General features: G+C 37.8%; 1 protein-coding gene and 1 pseudogene across 4 annotated transcripts in view; one reads left to right on the top strand and one right to left on the bottom strand.

Annotated features, from left to right (window-relative positions):
- The window catches only part of NRG3 (neuregulin 3), a 1273738-nt gene that overhangs the window by 971105 nt on the left and 281937 nt on the right, over positions 1–20696 (top strand). The gene's annotated exons all lie outside the window — the stretch shown is intronic.
- LOC142460207 (centrosomal protein of 63 kDa pseudogene) lies at positions 17653–18714 on the bottom strand (annotated as a pseudogene).

Genomic DNA, 20696 nt, shown 5'->3' on the forward strand with positions numbered 1-20696 from the left:
AGGGCACATGAACAATCCAAACTTACTGACATTAAGTCAATTCTGACTCAGTCACCTCGTGGTGACTGTGTAATGGAGCCCTAGTGGTGTAGTGATTAAGCGTTGGGGTCTGAACCACATGGTTAGCAGTTCAAAACCACCAGCAACTCAGCGTGAGAAAGACTAGGCTTTCTACTCCCTTAAGCAGTTACAGTTTGGGAAACCAACAAGGGTTTCCTATGAGGCAATTCAGCATTAACTCGATGACAGTGCTTTTCCAAGACTGTAAATCTTTACCAGATTAGAAAGCCTCCTCTTTCTCATGCAGAGCTGGATGGCAGTTTCAAACTGCCTTCTACATTTTATCGTGGACCATGGCTGTAGTATAAAATTATTCATTGCCATGGCACCCTATCTGAATAATTATTTTTTATAAAAAGGGGGAGGAAAGCCAAATATTTGGAAACCTAAGATTGATGTATATGAGGGCATATCCTTAAAATTTGACTCTTTTTTCCCAAAAAGAGATGAGCTGTCATAGTATGCATTTTTTACATCAACCAACTCTCTCTGAATTAGTGCATCCAGTGGCGTAGCCAAAGAACATTCTCTGTAAAATGATTTCCTTCATAAAAACAGCTTCGCTTGAACCTCATTTTTGGGGATGGCTGATTTAAGAGAACAGCATGTAGCTGTGAAATTTTGTTTCCTGTGCCAGAAAATATGCTGTTGAAACTGTTGTGATGTTGAACACAGCTTACAAGGAGACCACTATGGGAAAACTTAAGCATGAGTGGTTTTCTCCTCTCAAAAAGGTGAAATATTGATTGATGACAAATTTTGTCTGGAAGTTCATCAGCTTCCCAGGTGGACAAAAATGTAGACTGATAATTCATTTGGAGTTTGTTCCAGGTCAGACTGTTAATCAAGCTTTCTATTTAGAGATCCTGAAAATAATGCATTACCATGTGCAACCAAAAAAAGCCCTAATTGTGGCAGACAGGGCACTGGTTTTGCCACCACAACAATGCACCTGGTTATGCAGCCAGTGTGCCAACTTTGGGCAAAAAACAGCTTGCTTCTCTTGCCTCATACACCTTACCCACCTCACATTGATCTGTGTGACTTCTTTTTGTTTCTGCAAATGAAGAGGGACATGAAAGGACAGTGACTGCACAATGCAGAAGAGGTGACGAAAAAGATAAGGAAGGTGCTGTCAACCATCCAAAGAGATGAGTTTAAAAAGTGCTTCCAAGAAAGGAATCACAGATTTGACAAATTTATTAAATTTAATGGAGAGTACTTTAAAAGTTATAAGGTTGTTTTATTTTTAAATTAAATACATAGCTTTAAAATATATTCCATTTTTTGTTTGGGTACTCCATCATATGCTTTAATAAAGTTATATTAATCTAGTACTAGTCTAAAAAAAGTACTGCAAGCAAGTGACTTTTACCAACAGAAATGCATTTTATGCCATTTCAGAAGGTAGATGGCTGAAGTAAAGGCACAAGGTTTAGAGCAAGAGAGTAGTTCTCTATTGACTCGGGGAGGTGTAGCTAGTCTTTCTCATCTTCTGTTTCTGGAATCATTGTATATCTCCTGTAGCTTGGTATTGTCACAGAATAAAATAACCGTGTTTTTTAAAGTAAGAGAAAATGCAATTCAGTGGAAAGGCGATATCCAAATTAACAGAGTGAAAGTTTCTCCTCTTGTGGCCAATGAGGAAGAAAACATTTTGTACAGTTGGAGCAGGAACTAAAAGTTACAAAATTGTAATTGGATGTCAGAGGTGGGATGGCTAAGAGTGGGAACTTAGCAGGGGTAGCTGGAAAATATATGAGGTAAGTGAAAAATTCTTACTTCTATGTTTTTAATTTAAGCATGCACGTATTTACCCCAAATAGAGCATGCTTACATGTGTCTCTGCAATAGCTGCTGGCTGCAGCAGACCAGCAGCATCATCTCTGTATTGCATCTCCACAAAGAGAAAAGCAAGTCCAATCAACACAGTGACTGTGGGACTAATTTACTGGCCCACATGCCCTTAAATTCAAGGTAGGAAGCCAGTTCAGAGGTTTATGGACACTCTTTGAAGTGTGCTGGTTTGTTTTCAAATTCAAAATAGGCATATTGATATATTTTCTTTAAGGCAACAAGAAGATCATGGAGAAAGAAGTTTTAAGAAAAAAGGCTCAAAAGTTGCATTAAAGAATCCCCCCGCCCCATATTGAAACAATGTGCCTGCTCATTCTCTGAAATTAGCTAGCACTGTCCTATAAGAATTTTGTTAAGAAAATTAATCCATCCAACTTCCTTATCATCCTAATGTTGCCCCTTAAGGTTTTGATCTGTTCCCCAAAACTCAAAAGACTATTTTAAAGAATCACAATTCGAAGTCTTCAAGAACGCTATCTTAGTCTGTATAGACTAGAGAAGCAAATTCATAAACACTCATAAGTATCTAAGAAAGAGGTTTTTATACAAGAGCAATTGAATATTAAGAAATTGTCCCAGACCAATCCAAATCAAGTCCATAAGTCCAATATTAGCCCATATGTCAGAAAACAATATATAAAGACCCCTTCATGCTCATGAAACACATGCAATGATGCTGAATGCCAGAAGATCACAGACCAGTGGGTGGAAAGTCTTGTGGATCCATTGGCATTGTAAGCATCTCAGTGCTGGCAGGGGTCTCTATGTGGCTTCTCCATCTCTACAAGTCTGGTTACATCAGGGTAGAGCCATGTGACTTCTCCAGCTGCTAGGGCATAGTGCCAGGTGTCTTGTCAGTCAGTAAAGTATCTCCCAGGGAGTGATCAGAGAGAAAGAAGTGTCTCTTGCCTTCAAGGAAGAAATACAGGAGTTTTCTGAATTCTCAGGAGAAGGCCATGCCCACACAGAGGCCTCATTGGTTACAGCTTGATTGACTGGCCAGACTGCACCCCTTCACTTTTAATTCTCTCAAATTGACACCAGATTATATAACTACCACAGACCACCCTTGTCAACTTGATACTTTCACAAAACTCTTTAGCCATATATAATTTTCAAACAAACAAACAATAATAGAATCATATCTGTACTTAGCTGTATAAACTTAAAATGCATATAATTCAGTATGTGCCATCCTCATTTAAACATAACACTCTTTAAGTGAACAAAACAAACAAATATCCTATGCCTAACAATTGCAGTTAAGAAACACCTATACCTTAATCCTATAATTCTAGACCATGGCCCTATCACAAATTCTCAACAACCCTAGCCCCCTTGCACTAGGTTGTGAACTTCAGAACTGTCAACCCGCTCTCATCTCCTATAGTTACTTTGAACCAGGTCCATGGGTGTCAGTGGCTAGACTCAACCCGTCTTTTTATTCCTGCATTGCTTCCACTTCCATTCAACAAGAGGATCCAGGTGGTCACCTAGCAAATCTTTCAATCTGCCCACAGACTTCCTTTAGCATTCAGTCCTAAATAGAGAGGAGTTTTCTTCATGGTTCCAGATTTTTTCCCCAGTTTCTAACAAAAACCGCTAGAGTTAAAACTTCAAATCCAAAGAGTTCCTTTGTTCTTCAATCTGTCAACAGCTCCTAGGCATGTCTCTTCACCTTCAAATATCCTGAGTACTCCAAAGCACTGGGTGAGGCTTATTTTTTCAGAGCTTTCTTTGAAGGCGAGTTCGAAACCCAATGGATGGATGGATGGATTGTGATAAAAGTTGTACGATCCCCCAATAAAATGATTGTTTTTAAGAATCTAATTTCAATGGCTGAAGACAAGTGGGATTACAAGTTCTCTATTTTCATACTTCCAAATTTACATTTCTATCAATCATTATATCAATAATAAGCAGAAGAAATCAGTATAAACAAAGTAGAATAAGATAATAAACAATTCTTAAAAGTCAAGTTCAATCCTTATTCAGCTTATCTAAATCCTTATCTAAACTAGTCTATTTATATAAAAATATGGGGTAAAGACCCTTGGGAGTGTCAAGCCAGAGCCAGGCTTTCTGTCAGCCAATTTGAGCTTCTCTCAGCCATTTTCCTTAAGCAGCATGGTTTCTGACACCTTTAAACAGCAATTCCTACCTCTGAACTCAAAATATACATTAATTACATTCAGTTTTGCCATTTCACACAGGAATAACCAAAAACTACAATCAAACAAAATAATCAAAACTATCCATATTCTTTCCGAAAAGCAACCCAGTAAACTCCATGGCCACATCTGACTCTGGCTAGCCAAAGAAAAAAACTACCATGAGGGAAGGCAAACAAACATCCACTCTCCGTATTTATGATTTGTTTCTCTAGTACCTAACTCCCAAGGTGTCATAGTGTGTTAGTCTGCGTAGGCCGGACACATTCATAGACATTCATATGAATATAAGAAAGAGGTTTATATACAAGAGCAATTGAATATTGAGATAACGATCCAGCTCAGTCCAGATCAAGTTCATAAGCCCAATATGTCTGATACCAATCTATAAAATCCTCTTTAGACTCACCAAATACATGTAGTGTAGCCAAATTCAGGAGGATCACAGGCCAGTCGGTTGGAAGTCTTGTGGATCCAGTGGCATTGTAAGAATCTCAGCACTGGCAGGTGTCTCTACGTGGCTTCTCTGACTCCAGAGGTCTAGTTCCAAAGTACTAAATTATGTAATGACCACAAATTCTACAACTGTAATTCTTACATGCTTTAAGTGAGAGACTGAAAGATACTTTAGAGAAGGGAACACCGCCTTATAGCGCTATAGGGAGGGTATATCATAAGACTTCTGAATATGGAAACTGTACCTTCAGAAATGAATAGAACTAGGAATATATATTGTTAATTTATTTAATGGAGGTTTCTATGACTATTTTACAATAATGTTTGACTTAAATTCATATAATGACATCACATGATGGGTTAACGTGACATAAATGCAAGCATACATATTCTTCAGTTACTTTAGCCTAGTCACAGGAAAATAGTTGGACTTTATTTTTGTAACCATGATAAAAATGTGTTTTCAATCATGTAAGTGTGTGCATGCATGTGTGTATGTTTGTGTGTGTGCGTGTGTTTTTTTTTGAGGGGGGGCATCCCTTATCAAGATTTCTCTAGAGTGTTCTGCATCAAGACCCTTTGGACACAAGTTATCACACTGTGCAAGCACTTGAGCATATTAAAAAATCCCTCAGGGAAGAGATCATGATATCCTGCACGGGGCAAGCCTCTCAGAAAATGAATGTCGCCCGTAGGATATCCAGTTAGAAGAGCTGTTATTTAAAAATACAGACTTCAGAATTCAACAATTTTTTTTAGAATCATGTCAAGGCTTTAAAATAGAGCTAAGGCTCTGCTTTAAGAGAGCTATCCCTACTGTTTTTTTACTGCCATACAAATCTTCATCTTGATATTTTAGAATCCTTTGACCACATTTAGCCTGCGATGCTTTCTTCTACAAGGACTGTTTGATGGCTTTTGAAATTCCAGGCACTACTCTTTTTATAGTTGAGTATAATCCATTTTTTTACCATTCTATTTTTATAGCACTCGATCATCAGTATTCTCTAAAGTGGAGCCTTTAGAGCCATTGGTGAAATGTTATTAATTTAGTGGTAAGATGTGAATTTGGTGGGTCAAATCACTGATAGTTATTTTTATACAACATTTAATTGGTCCAATTATAATGACAACAGTTATTAAGCATTGGCAATGCCACCCGTTACTCATTCTAGAGAGGAAGACACATTACAAATGGCTTGTTCTAAAATAGCAGTTCCATACAAAGAAATGTCAATTCTCAAGGAGTACCCTGAGATAGGGTGTGCTTTTAGAGTATTCCTGCTTTGATGACCTTGTCAACCCCTTGGATGTCCATTTATTTTACTTTCAAGAAATTTTAAATCATCAGTCTAGTAAAGACTGTCATTATAGGAATGTATTTGTAGAGTGACACCTAATTGGCTTTGAGGCACATTTGTTTATCATTTTAAAACCAATCCTAGTCAACAAAGTCCAAATGTGAAGTACACGAGTTGAATTTGAGTTTTTATATTTCTGGTACTTTGAAACTTGACATAGGAAAACATAGCTCTGAACTGCATAAATTATACTCTTTCCACTATTATTATTTCTAAAAGATACAGTAAATATATGTATATTATTTACATACATATATAGAAAGATATTAATAAAGCCAAATAAATACGAGTGTCATAAAATTTCTATGCAATACATTGACTTTACAAGTTTTTAGTATCTAATTGATAAAATTGAGCTATTAGAAAATCAATATTGGATCAGATCAGGCGCAATTCCCACACTGTGTCTCCAGTGCTGTCCACTGCAGGGCCATGTGTCAGTGAGGGACGTCATGTCTCATAGCGGGGCTGGCCATGTGGTCATCTCTGTGGACTGGCTGCTCTACTTGGAGTCATCGTCCTCAAGGCCTGGTGGACAAGGATGTGCTCCACTCTTTCCTACTCCCCCTTCATCTGCTCCCATGTGCTCTGATCAGATATGTCCCTCTCTGGGAGCTTCAGATTCAATGCCGTCCTTTGAAATAAATTTCTATGGGGGGGAGGAGAAGGTATCCATTTAGTATTTGGTACTGGGGCCAGTCCCCAGATCTCTCCACTTGTTCCCTACCCGACGCTGGAATGTTGCATTCACACCTTGGGGCACTGGGTTGAAGTCTGGTCCCTCTTTCCCTGTGGAGATATAAACAATACCCTCCCCTTGGATGGGTTAGCGCCCGATGCCCCCGCTACCCATTTTTTCTTTATTTACATCCTTTTCTTTTCCTTTCCCCACCTCCTCCCCAGTTTTCTACCATGTACATCCCTGCATTTGATCTGGTCTCTACCATACTTCACGATCCTAAGCCCAAGGATGTTTGTATACCCACACCGAGGCAAAGCACTGGAGGAATGCAGCGGAGCAGCAAGGGAATGAAGCGGCAAGGTCCCCAGGGAATGCTGAAAGTGGACTTTGGGGCCAGGGCATAGTGCCCAACAGACTGGACTGGAAAACACTCCTAAAGGCCAACAAATGATCCTTGAACTAACTACAAGCTTTTCTTTCTTGTTGTGTTTTGTTTTGTTCTTTGTCGGTGGTTTGTTGTTGTTGTTTTGTTGTATATTGTTGCTTGGTTTTGCTCTGTCTTGTTTTTGTGCATGTTATTATCTCCGCAGGTCTGTCTAAATAAGATAGGCTGGATGAACAATCTTGAGGAAAAACAACGAGATCAACAGTTCCGGGGGCATGTGGGATAGGGGCAGTTGGGGGGAAAGGAAGTGGTGTTAAAAATCCCAGGGACAAGGGAACAACAAGTGATCCAAATTGGTGGTGAGGTGGGTGTGGGAGACCTGGTAGGGCATGATAAAGGGTAATGTAATGAAGAGAAATTGCTGAAACCCAGGTGGGGAAGGAACATGACAGTGGGACAGGAGGAAAGTCAAGGGAAATTGAGGAAAGAGCTCAGAGGCAAAGGGCATTTATAGAGGTCTAGATAAAGACATGTACATATGAAAATATATTTATATATGAGAATGGGGAAATAGATCTGTGTGCCTATATTTATAGGTTTAGTATTAAGGTAGCAGAAGGACATTGGGCCTCCACTCAAGTACTCCCTCAATGCAAGAATACTTTCTTCTACTGAATTGGTATTCTATGATGCTTACCCTCCCGACACAACTGCTGAAGACAAAGTGGGTGAATAAGCAAATGTGGTGAAGAAAGCTGATGGAGCCTTCCAATCAAAAGCTATAGCATCTGGGGTCTTAAAGACCTGAAGGTAAACAAGCGGCCATCTAGCTCAGAAGTAACACAGCCCACATGGAAGAATACACCAACCTGTGTGATCATGAGATTCTGAAGGGATCAGTTATCAGGCATCAAAGAACAAAAAATCATATCACTGGGTACATACCTCCATGATATGATTGCTGAGGACAAACAGGTGCATAAGCAAATGTGGCGAAGAAAGCTGATGGTGCCAGCTATCAAACGGTATAGCGTCTGGGGTCTTAAAAGCTAGAAAGTAAACAAGCGGCCATCTAGCTCAGAAGCAACAAGGCCCACATGGAAGAAGCACACCAGCCTGTGCAACCATGAGTTGTCAAAGGGATTAGGTATCAGGCATCATTAGAGCAAAAAAATCTTACCATAGGGAATGGAGGAGGATGTGCAGAGTGGAGACCGAAAGCCTATTTGTTGGCCACTGGAGATCCCCTTGCAGAGGGGTCTAGGGGAGGAGATGAGTCAGTCAAGGTGCGATATAGCACTGATGAAAAATACAACTTTCCTCTAGTTCCTAACTGCGGCCTTCCCCGCCTCTCCCTTTCCACCCCCCCCCCCAACACACACACTATCATGATCTGAATTCTACCTTGCAAGTCTGGCTAGACCAGAGTATGTACACTGGTACAGATAGGAACTGGAAACACAGGGAATCCAGGGCAGCTGATACCTTCAGGACCAAGAGTGTGAGTGGTGATACTGGGAGAGTAGAGCAAGAGTGGGTTGGAAAGAGGGAACCGATTATAAGGATCTACATGTGACCTCCTCCCTGGGGGATGGACAACAGAAAAGAGGATGAAAGGAAACGTTGGACAGGGCAAGATATGATGAAATAATAATTTATAAATGATCAAGGGATCATGAGGGAGGGGGTGGGTGGGAGGGGAAAAAATAGGACCTGATGCCAAGGGCTTACATGGAGAGCAAATGTTTTGAGAATGATGAAGGCAATGAATGTACAGATGTGCTTTTACACAATCGATGTATGTGTGGATTGTGATAAGAGTTGTAAGAGCCCCTAATAAAACATTTTGAGAGAAAGAAAGAAAAAATCCATATTAAGCACAAAGCATGCGGAAATAACTTTAATTAATCTAGGAACAGTTATATGGCCACTAAACTTTAAGGAAATACACTAGAAAATAGTAATATATAGAGTCTGAGAATTTCATCTCCATTTAAGCGGTTTTGTTCTCTTATTGTGTTAGTCTAGGTTGACGTCAGAAACAAATTTATGTGTATAAGAAAGAACTTAATATAAAGAGTAATTGTATTTTAAGAAAACATCCAAACCCAGTCCACATCAAGTCCATAAGTCCAATATCCCATATGTCTGATACCAGTCTATAAATTCCTCTTCGGAGTCACACAAACACATGTATGAATGCATGACACTGAATGCAGGAAGATCACAGGCCAATGAGTGGAAAATCTTGTAGAGCCAATGGCAGTAGAAACATCTCAGTGCTGGCGTGGGTCTCCACATGACTCCTCCAGCTCCAGATCTCTCGCTCCATCCGTGTGTCTCCATGTGGCTTGTCAACAGGATTGTGAAGCAGAGAGTCTGTGTCCTGCTACCAGGGAGGAAGATAAGAGTTTTCAGAATCCTCAGGAGAAGGCCCTGCCCACACAGAGGCCTCATTGGTTATGACCTGATTAACAGGCCAGATTTCACCCCTTCACTCAAGTTGACAGGAGATTATGTAATTACCACACTTTGGGCAATCTCTTTCTTAAACAAACTTTTTCTGCCGGTCACTGGCTGGATGAATTTAAGTTTAAATTTGTCACTGGAGTGGATACACAGATCAGCAATATTCTGACCAAATTGTTTCATTAATTTGAGGAATGAAGTTCAAATTTTAACTCTCTGTAGGTAATTGGCACAGGATTACTAAAAACAACTATATATAGTCCTTTTTAATATAGTGCTAGGTAATTTTTGAGTTGATGTTCTTTCTTTTCAATATGCATGGTCCCTTGAAATAATTTTGAAATAATTTTGATTTTCAGTTGATAAAGTTCCTTTAATCTGTAAAACATTCTTTTGAATATTGGATCTGAATATTATGGGGAATGACAGTTTGATTATAAGCATTAGACAGACATTTCATATAAAAGTTCTTGAAGAACAATTGAAATAATTACTGCTCTAACTTAAAAAGAAATTCCTTTCTGGCTGTTGGAGTCTGTTTCTTGAAATAGACTGAGTTATTGAAAAGCATACACTGCCCAACAAAACCAACAGTTTCCTTGGATTAGCTGGAAATTTTTTGTGTGTGTCTCAAAAAGGGCTTCCAAATATTAGTTTTTCCGAGACTCAAGGTTCAAAAGGACAACTGAAAGCCCTGGGAAGAGTCAGTTACATATAATTTCATGAAAACCAGAAATCTTGGTTGCAAGCTAGTAGTTAGCAAAGAAACCTACATAACATAAGTAGGCCAATTGTTTTAAATAACACAGAACTATGACTCTAAGGTTTTGGTGTTGTTTTGTTTTTTGAGGAAAACCTGTCCTGACAGGAATTTAATTATACATGTAAAATATAGATAGTGGTTGTCCTGTACCTTAGCATCAATCACATTCTGAAAAATCTTGGCTACGTATTAATGAACATAGCAAAGTTCATCTATTAAGTCATAATTTTCTCTTTTGAAGTCTCATATCATTCAAGTTTGTAAAACTATAGCTTGAACTTTAGACATTAAATATAGTTAATTAAGGGAAAGAATAAAAATTGGTTCTTATGTCCAGAAAATAGAACATGAAAACATCAGCAATATTCTGACCAAAAAATCATTCTAAAGTATATATTTGTTGATTATAAATCCATATTGCAATTATTTAATGCACTCCATTTTATGTAGTTATTTTCCATTCCATGAGATCCTTGATTGGGTGTATTTTATTAAGCTCATTACCATTTACACCAGAATTGTACTAATATTGATTGAGCATAACCTGGTATATACTGTCAAAATATCACTATCCTTTTCAGAAGTAAAATACAGTCTTTTTCTTACATTTGAATATATTGATCGAGCATTCCTGCAATTCAATAAGGAAATAATGTATGTGGATATGGCAAAATTTAGTTTACCCTGGATAAAGTATTAGTAGTATTTTCTAAAAATGAATAAACAGGAATTATAAAAATAATGTAAAGATATTTCTATATTGAAAAATCAACATTTTCAAATAACTTCATATAAAACATATGATTTTGAGGCATACTATTATTGTTTGGGTATATTAGGAAAATAGTTTGATAATAAAGTTTCAAGTTTCAATAAAGAACTCTCTGAGAAAACAATATAAAATATCCAGTTAAACCATGGGTTTTGATGATACTAAAAAAAATAAACTTTCAAACAGGTTAGTAATTAAAATGATAATGAACTAATGACATAATAATATAAAATGGTTGGCCAATATCAGTCAAAAACATAAAAGGAAATTCTAACATAAATTTTATCCAAAATGAGAATCAGGTATTTCTCTTCATTTAATAACACACCTCATATAATTTATAATCTTTTAAATAAAGCATTTGGGTGTTTTTCACTTTATAAAAACAATCTTTTGTTGCTTCCTAGAATTTTAAATTGCCAGTAATTTATTACAGATCACTAGAGATAAAATTTAAGATATTTAAGTAAATATTTTAAAGGTATAAATTTTAGGTTTATTTTTCTCCACAAATCCAGAACTTATATTTTACTTTGAGAATAGAGGTAACCCTTAAAAGCATTATAAAGAATATTTTGATATTTTAATAAGAAGAAATCTAATTCTTTGTTTTATGCACTATTTAATATTTAAAATAGAGACCAACCCCACTCTCAGTGAGTCATTGGTGACACACAAGTGGCCCTAAATAGGGTTTCCAAGGCTATGAGTCTTCACGGCAGCAGGCAGCTCTATTTTTCTCTCACACCGTGGCCGGTGCATTTGAACTACTGACTTTATGATTAGTAGTTCAGATGTACCTCACAAATCATTAAACTCTAGCCAGATAGGTAAAATATTGATCATAGCAACTAAATCCTCTGATAATAAACCTTTTACACATTGCCTTTGTTGAATATGTCCTATAACCTTTATAAGTGACTAAATTAATACATTTTAGAAGATATAAACGTATATGTGCATTTAATTATGTGAAACGGCATTCTGGAATTGCTAGTGTTTTTTTAGCAGAAATTTACCCCACTTTAATAAATAAAATAAGTTTAATCATATCCAACCTAAGTTACTTAGAAATATTTTGGGTTTCTTTTTTTTATTTCTATAAACACAAAAAGTTACATAAAAAATAAATTCACTTCATTAGCTTTTTGTTATATTATTTAGATTATTTAACTTATATATGTGATAATTTATCATTAAATCACTGAGTTAGTTTTTTAAGAAATATTATAGTCTAATTTAACAATACCATCTGAATGCAAAATTTACATTTTCAAAAATCTTCCTTTTATTTATTTCATGAACATCCACACCCACAAAAATGCAATTTAGAACAAAATATTTTAAAGACTGTGTCAAATAGTGATAATGATAATAAAAAAATTAGGGTGCTTTTCAAAGGAACCAATTTCAAGTTTTTCAGGATAATTATAGAAAGTAAAGTCCAATGCATAAGACCCTCAAAAGAGAAGTTTTATTTGTACTTGAGGCTTACAGTAATTTAATGGTGGGACACAGAGTAAGATAAAACAACAAGTGAAGAAAAACTAGATGGAACCCTCTCTCTGGATTAGAACCAAAGCCCTCACTACAGAATCTCATCCCATTATCTAAGTTACCCACTGCAGATTTTATCCCACAGGTATGTCCTAGTTCTGTCCATTCAGGTTAAATAATCATATATAAGATTCCTGCCATTGCTTTTCTTATGATTGTCTACTTTATGAAGATTAGCAACAAACTTTTTTTTTTTGTTAAGGGCCCTTATCTTAAAATTACCGCAGATGCCCTTTATGTCCTGCTCAAGAACCTGTCTCAAGCTTGGACAACTAATCCATGCCTCAAATCTGGAGCAAGTCATCGGAGACAACTAATCCTTCAATCAAACTGGTTGCAATTATTTTTTGATGCCTCCATCTGAATTGATGAGGCTCTTAAACCTTCCCTCACACCAGCCATCAGTCACATTTAGTAATTTTTGGTTACATTCATTCAATTTCCCTTGAGGTGGCATTCTTAGGCTCTGACCAGAGTTCAGCGCACGCACTTTCCCTTGGGCTGTAGACACTAGCAGATACAACTAGGCGCTTCTAAAGGAGCTGAAACGGAATCTTCATACCTGTGCAAAGACTGCACCCTCGATCAGTGGCAAACGTACACATACCCGGAGAAAAACAAGTGCTGACAAATACACAGAGAGAACGCATTCTGAAATAGGTGACTAGGTTTTAGACCGAAAAATCCAAAGTAAGTTTGTACTGCAAAAAGGAAACAAACAAATCAAGGACAGAACTGAACTAGAATCCCTCAATAGCCTCGCAGAGCGCTATGCAAAGAGATGGAGCCTGAGACTCATAGGTTATTTGCAACAATTCAAAGACTGGGGGAGGGGGAAGCTCAAATAGCTCTCCTTGGAATCACGAACTAATCTTTGGTCCTTAAGAGTTGTTGGAAGCAATGCACCTTCTCCACTTACTTCTAACACCAAGAAATGCCCCGGAGCAATAAAATAGGGTTTGTTTAAAGTAAAAGAAAAAAGTTTCACTGAGGAATAAACAGTGTCTGCACCAGGGAGACATCCAAATTCACAGAGTAAAAATGGCTGCTCTGCTATACAATGAAAAGAAGAAATAAAATGTATACAGTTGGATTGTGGACTAAATTTGACTGAAAGACAATCAATGAAGTGAACAGTGGGGTATCATAGACTAGAGACAGAAAAGGTGGTTGGATAAGAAGTATGTGGAATTACAAGTTTGAATGAGTCATAAGTGCATGCATGGACCTTGTCCTTGGTTCAAGAGACAGTTGTGTGAATAGAGCAAGGGCATTCTGCGTGTTTTAAAACCCAATAACGCAGGCCTCAGGGTTGTATCCTCTCACCCTGTGGGTTGAGCAAATAATCAGAGAAGCTGGATTCTGTGAGGGAGAATGTGACATCAGAATCGGACGAAGGCTTATAAACAACCTATGATATGTAGATGACACAACCATACGTACTGAAAGCTAAAAGAACTTGAAACATTTACTGATGAAGATCAAGGATTGCAGCATTCAATATGGATTATAACTCAATGTAAAGATCCGAAGCCTCATCACTGTACTAACATGTAATATTATGCTAAATGGAGAGAAGATTGATGTCAAACATTTTGTCTTCCTTGTATCCATAATCAATACGCATTGAAGCAGCTGCCATGAGATCTAAAAACACAGTTGATTGGGAAAACCTTCTGTAGGAGACCTCCTTAGAGCGAGAATGGTACTTTGAGGACTAGGTGCTTCTGATCCAAGCCACGGCATTTTCCATTGCCTCATATGCATGTGAAAATTAGACACTGAATAAGGAAGACGAAAGAAAAGTTGATACACTTGAATTGCGGTTCTGGTGAAGAAAATTGAAAGCACCATGACTACCAAAAGGACAAACAAATCTGTCCTGGAACAAGGTTGGCCAGGGTACATCTTGGAGGCAAGGATGCACATTTTGAACACATTGTGAAAAAGAGTCCCATCCCTGGAAAAGGACATCATTCTTGTTAAAATAGAGGGACAGTGAAAATGAGGAAAGCCCTCAATGAGATGGACTGACACAGTGGCTGCAAGATGGGCTTAGCATATAAACAATTGGGAGCATGGTGGGGCCCGGGCAGTGTTTCTTTCTGTTGGTGAATAGGGTCGCTATGGGTCAGAACTGACTAGGCTGGGCTTAACAGCAACAAGAATAACAATTGCAAGCAGACTTCCTCTTCGGCTGATCACAGGAGCTTGGCTGCACATGACTTAGGGGTATCTCATTATAAGAATTGCTTCCCAGTCTAGCCTGTCTCTAGGAGTCCATTGTCAAAATGTATCTTTAATGTTTCCATCAAAACCTTTTGAGCACAAACTGCTTAAGGTTACATCCACTTTTCTGCAAGTGGAAAGGGACCTCTGTGGATGGATTGCTACATACTACATGTGCCTGAACTCACAGAACAACTTTTCCTGTGCGCAGATGGTCAGATCAAGGACAAGGCTAGAGGGTTTGTTCTTAGTACATACAAGTTGTAAAATTCTAAACTCACATCAAGACGTGGGAACGGAGTTTAGTTTCTGCTTTCAGACTGCTGCTTTTACACCGAGCCCTTCTGATATTTGAGCTCGTGGACAGACGGCGTTTCTCTCTTCTCCCCTTTTCATTTTTACTCCCTGTTTAATCCACTACAAGGTCTCAAAATAAGACTAGTCACTGCCTCATTAGCATAACAGAGAACCCCTTCCCAACATGGGTGTCACCTTGAGCACGGAGCTGCGTGGAACAAAGCCATGGTATTTTTAACTACCTGCTGTGCACGTGACAGTTGGACGGTAAATAAGGGAGACTGAAGAAGAATTGATGCATTTGACTTATGATGTAGGCAAGGAATACTGAAAGTACCACGAACTCCTAGCAGAATAATGAAATCTCTTTTGGAATAGATGCAGCCTGAGTGTTCCTACCAGTAGAGCAAAACTATGTCTCTCTTGCTTTGAATTTACTTACTAGGTTATTTTGATGTTACAGGGAGAGGCTAGTTCCTGGGAAAGGGGGTCAAGGGTGGTAAAGCAGAATTCAGCAGAAAAAGAGGGAGGAGCTCAGTAAGATGGATTAACACAGTGGCTGCAATCATGGGCTTCAGCATAACGACAATTGTGAGGATGGTGCAGGACTGGCCAGCGTTTCAGTATGTTGTACATAAGGTTGATATGAGTTAGAAATAAGCCTATAGCACCTGAAAACAATTAACAAAAGATAGGTGTTTGTAGGATCTTTAGGGAATAGATGAAGGGAAAGGTTTTTAGGGTTTTTTGTTGTTGTTTTTCATTTTATTGAACTTTACTGGGTTATTACCATCTTCAACACTAGATGGTTGGGATCAGCCCACCGTGTTTCTGTGAGCACACCCTAGAGTGAGCTTGCATGCACTTTTTCATAATCAGGAATTGCTGCTGCCAGGTCTTTACGCGTTTACACCAGAGTGATTGCTGAAAGAGTAAATCCTAGCAGTGTTTTGGCTCTCTGCTTACAGATCATTTGCACCTGGAGTTGGTGTCAGTTGCTTACTCTTGAGATAAAATACTTGAAGCTTGAAGGTTCAGTCTTTAATACAACTTATTGCTATAATCATTATGTATTGATTTATTAGATATGAATCAGGATGAGTACCATCCTCTTGATACATACATTGATGTGGGTTATTTCCAATATCCATAACCACAGACATGCCTGACCTTCACTCTAGGGACTCTTGTAGATGCAAGGTTACATAGTTCCTTCTACTGGTGACATTTCTTGCTTCCTTCCCAGAGTCCATTTTGTTGTAACAACAATGACAAAGAGTGAGTTTGCATGTGTCTGGGTACTTTAGAGAAACAAATCCACAGAAACTCATGTATCAGAGAGTTGTATATAGAGGTTAAGTGCACATCAAGAAAACATTCCAACCCAGTGCTGCCAAGCCCACAAGTCCAACATTAACCCAGGGTTGCATCAGGTAGGTCCATGTGGCTTCTCCTCAAGGATGTCTTGCAGGAAGTGAGCCTTACCTGCTGAAGCAGGAACTGGCTAAGGCAGCTGCACCCTGGTCCAACCATCACAAAGAAAGAGACCTGAGAACTCAAAAGGCGAGGCTTAGTGAGCCATTTATCCCTTTGCCCTTCGATTAACCGCACATGTGCCTACAGGCCAGGTTGGCACAAGAAACTAACTCAGCATCTGTCATAGATATAACCATGTTGCACAAAATGCAGGTAAACTATAAAAGTTTCACTTACATTAACTATACAGTTGCATGTAAATTTATTTACTTGGATACCATGCCTAAGAGATGCTGCGTTTTGGAGAAAAGTACAAGAATTGGTGACACTTTATGTTATACTGATCTGTGGTACTGAGCATCACAAAATGCAATTTTCCATGCCTGGGGAAAGGGATTTTAGGAGAAGTTAATAGAGTAGTTTTAGTTGTGTAAAATTTCTGCTAGTCATTTGTGTGGTTGACATGAAATGAAAAGATTTGAATGATTACTACCTTATTTCTAATTTGCTTCTACTATTACCTTCTCAATTTTTACAAAGATTTTTAAAAAGTGGACCACAAATTGTAAACAGCCTCTCAAAAAGTGGATTATAAAAGCAAATATTGAGAAGTATGTATTGTGACCATGTTGCTGGCATTCATCCAAGTTTCTGGATTTTCTCTTAATCTTAGGATCATGTTTCAAATTACAAAAGAAGGTTCCATGAAATGAAGATTTTATGTGCTAGGCCTCTTCCTCCACTCCTTTGCTCTTTATCCTCCTTTGTCCCCAAAATATGTGTCATAAAATTTTAATTTTAGTTCAGAAACTGTGAAATTTGCATATAAATCAGCAGGAGAAAATATTACTGTATTATAAAGGTTGATATGAGAACAAAGCCTAACCAAGAGGTTTGTTCTTACAAATCATGGCTGGAAAGAGTCCTTCTAATAAGCTATTGCAAAGAAAATGACCAAGAGGGGTAGAAAATTTTCAAATTTCTTTACCGCTCTTTAGTATGTAACATCTTTATAATTTTTATATTTCATGTTTTAAAGAACTTCCACTTTAGATGATAATCACTCTTGGGTGTTTCATTTTTTATTTCCAAGCGTCTACTTTTATACGATGTTACTTCAGAGTGATTGTGTCACTATCTTTCGACTCCCTCTGTTTAGCTCTTCCATGTCAGTCTCCAGACCCTCTAAAATATGATGAAACCTCAGTTCTCCTCTTCCAAAATTCTTGTAGCTGTTGACCCAAGGGAAGACACAGACAAGGGACACTTGTGTCCACCAAAATCCAATTTCATCACTGTTTCAGAAAGTTGATGATTTTTCCAGTGTGGGTGATTCGAGCTCATCCAACAATCTCCTGGTGCTCCAATGCTTTGTCGTCTGCCTTCTGCATCTCTGATTTGAGCCATGTTGGTGGAAGCCATCATGATGGCTTGCTGATGCAGCCCCTGAATTAGCCGAGATCTCATCTCTCATTTCTCACTTCATTCCTTGTGGTGCAGAACACTAGGTTGGTGAACCCTGGAAAAGGTGCATTTTAAAAAAAATATCTGCTCTGTACTCATTATTATGTCCTTCCATTTTCTTCACTTCTTGTTTTTCTGTTAAGTCTTTGCTCAGCTGTTTTCATGTTGCACTCAGCCTGCAAACTGCCTTCAAGACGCGTCACCTCTCTCTGCTGAAACTCCTCTCTAGAGTGGGTAAAATCCCAGCCAAGAGAGCACATTCTCTATGTCCCCCTGCCTTTGGCAGTGCTTTCTCCTTTCTGACTGAGGCCCCTCCAGGGACCGTATGAGTTCTTCTGTGTGCTGAGCCTCAGTTGCCCTTATTTTGCTTGTAGCTTCTCCTTTTGAGATCTTGCATCACGGATTAAATTTCTTGAGATGGAATTGTTACCTTCAATTCTCTCTTCTCTTCCCATAAAATCTGAAGGAGCTCCGATTGTTCCCCAGAGCCTTCCTTTGTGCCTCCAGTGAAGACACCTGCTGCTGATAACTCAAGTGTTGCTAATCCCAGTCTAGTGATTTCTGATGAAAATTCTCTATTTTGCCAGCTAGTCCCCCAAATACCACGGCGATCTTCCCTGTCACTTTTGGTGTTCCCCGTGCAGTCCCTTATGTGCTTTTGTGGGAGCATTTCATGGCTTCTCTTCCGTCTGCCTAATTTTTCGTGCAGTTTCATTAACTCTTAATTATACTCCATGGCCACTTCTTGCTTGAGTTTTTCATGCTCTTCTACCTGCTGACGCAATATTCCAGCCCCGTTATGTTTCATATCTAACTGACTCCCTTAGGAAGGGCTTCAAAAAGATCAAGGAAATCATAATGAAAAGACAATTACATTTGCCCACAAACCCTTTGAAACTCCTCAAATCCTCATTCTGCAATTGAGGAAACTGAAGTTCAGAGAAGTTAATTAACCAACCCAAATAATTTCATTTATTAGGATTTATATTCAGATCTGAAAATTTTGAAGTTTAATTGTTTAAGTGCTTCTGCCTAAGGGTCAATATAATGATTTTGTTTCTTTGTGGATTAACAGGTTGTAATATTTAAAAACATGAAATGTAGATTCTTGATGGAGAGATGATTATGTTGGATTGGTTATCATTGTACGCTAAGTGTCCAACATGCAGAGATCATGTCAACCATTCAAGTTTTTTTAATTAAGTTTTGAACAACAACAAGTCAAAAACAAAGCTTGTCCAAAATTCTCAGGTGTGAATAGTGGCAAATATTCAATGTGTTTGAAATTACTCCGATTTCAAAACTGAGATTGTATTTACTAGTTGCCTGTAATTTTGCCAACACTCTCATAGATCAGTTATGCAGTTAGCATATTATTTATTTCATTTTAAGACATTAATAATTAATTCAATTTTGATTATATTAATATTTAATATGTGGGAATTATTGGGAATTTCACAATATCCAAAAGCTAGATTTTTTATAGTAGATGTTTTCTACCATGTCCCCAATTCATTTATGTCTTTCTCCCTTAAATCAATTAGCACTGGTAGTTTCTTATACATCTTTATAGTTATTTTATTTATATGTGAGTAAAATAAAAGGATTTTATGTTACTTATATGAATAATATCACACATACTTATTGTAATATCCCCTGCATTTTCACTTAGCAACAGATATTGTAGATAATTTTATTTTTATACATATAAGTATACTCTTCCATAGAATTTCATTGAATATAAACACAATGTGATATAATTAACATGTCATTTGTATCCTTGATTTAATCTATTCACTGCTTCCAGTGTGCTGTTTTAAAGAACTATAAGCTGCATTTCCAGAAGTGTACTTAGACTGGTACCAAATTAAGCCGCAAATGTTCCCCAAAACCCTTCTTTCCCCAAACCCTCCTCAATATTACATTTGATTTTACAAATGGTTTTATCTTTGTCTATCTTTGAAAGAAAAATAATTTTCTCACTATTATTTTAATTGTCAGTTCTTCTACTTTGGGTGACATGGAGTATCTTTTTTTTAATACTTTATAAGAGTAATGCATATTTGATTTTCTGTACAATCCATATTTTCTGCTCAATTTTCTATTTGGTGATTTGTCTCTTTCTTATTGGATTTTATATTCTATTTATAAATAAAGGCAATTGGGATTGGTTCCAATCTTCCAGTAGATCTTCTTAGAAAACAAATAAGAGATCAGTTCTCAAGCTAAAATTATCTCCTTACCTGGGCTCTAATTCCATCTTCCAAGGACTGCAATTCCATCTGCCCTGTAACTTGTGTGCACTTGTCTTCTGGTTAACCTAACCATCATCCCGCCACTAAACAGGTTTTGTCCAAAATGTATTCTGCCCTTTACAAGCATTTCCCTTTCCTGGACCAATAACATGGCTGAAATAAGCATGGAGACTGTGTTGTTTCAAATGGCATGTTTCTTGGTGGCCCACTTGTGCTGGAGTACCTCCCCAATCCTTTTATTGATGTTCACATTATTTCCCATGGAAGCATTTTGATAATAGCTATTTTTGAATGTGCATAGGGCATATTTATAAATTAAGCACTATGATTTTAATACAGTGGCACACACAGAAGCAAGTGTGATACTGCCTGACATTTGCTTTAGGGATGCTCCTTCCATTGACAGAAGCACGAGGACACCAAGTCTTTATATAACACAGAC

Source organism: Tenrec ecaudatus, chromosome 10 (assembly GCF_050624435.1).
Source record: "Tenrec ecaudatus isolate mTenEca1 chromosome 10, mTenEca1.hap1, whole genome shotgun sequence".
NCBI lineage: Eukaryota > Metazoa > Chordata > Mammalia > Afrosoricida > Tenrecidae > Tenrec > Tenrec ecaudatus.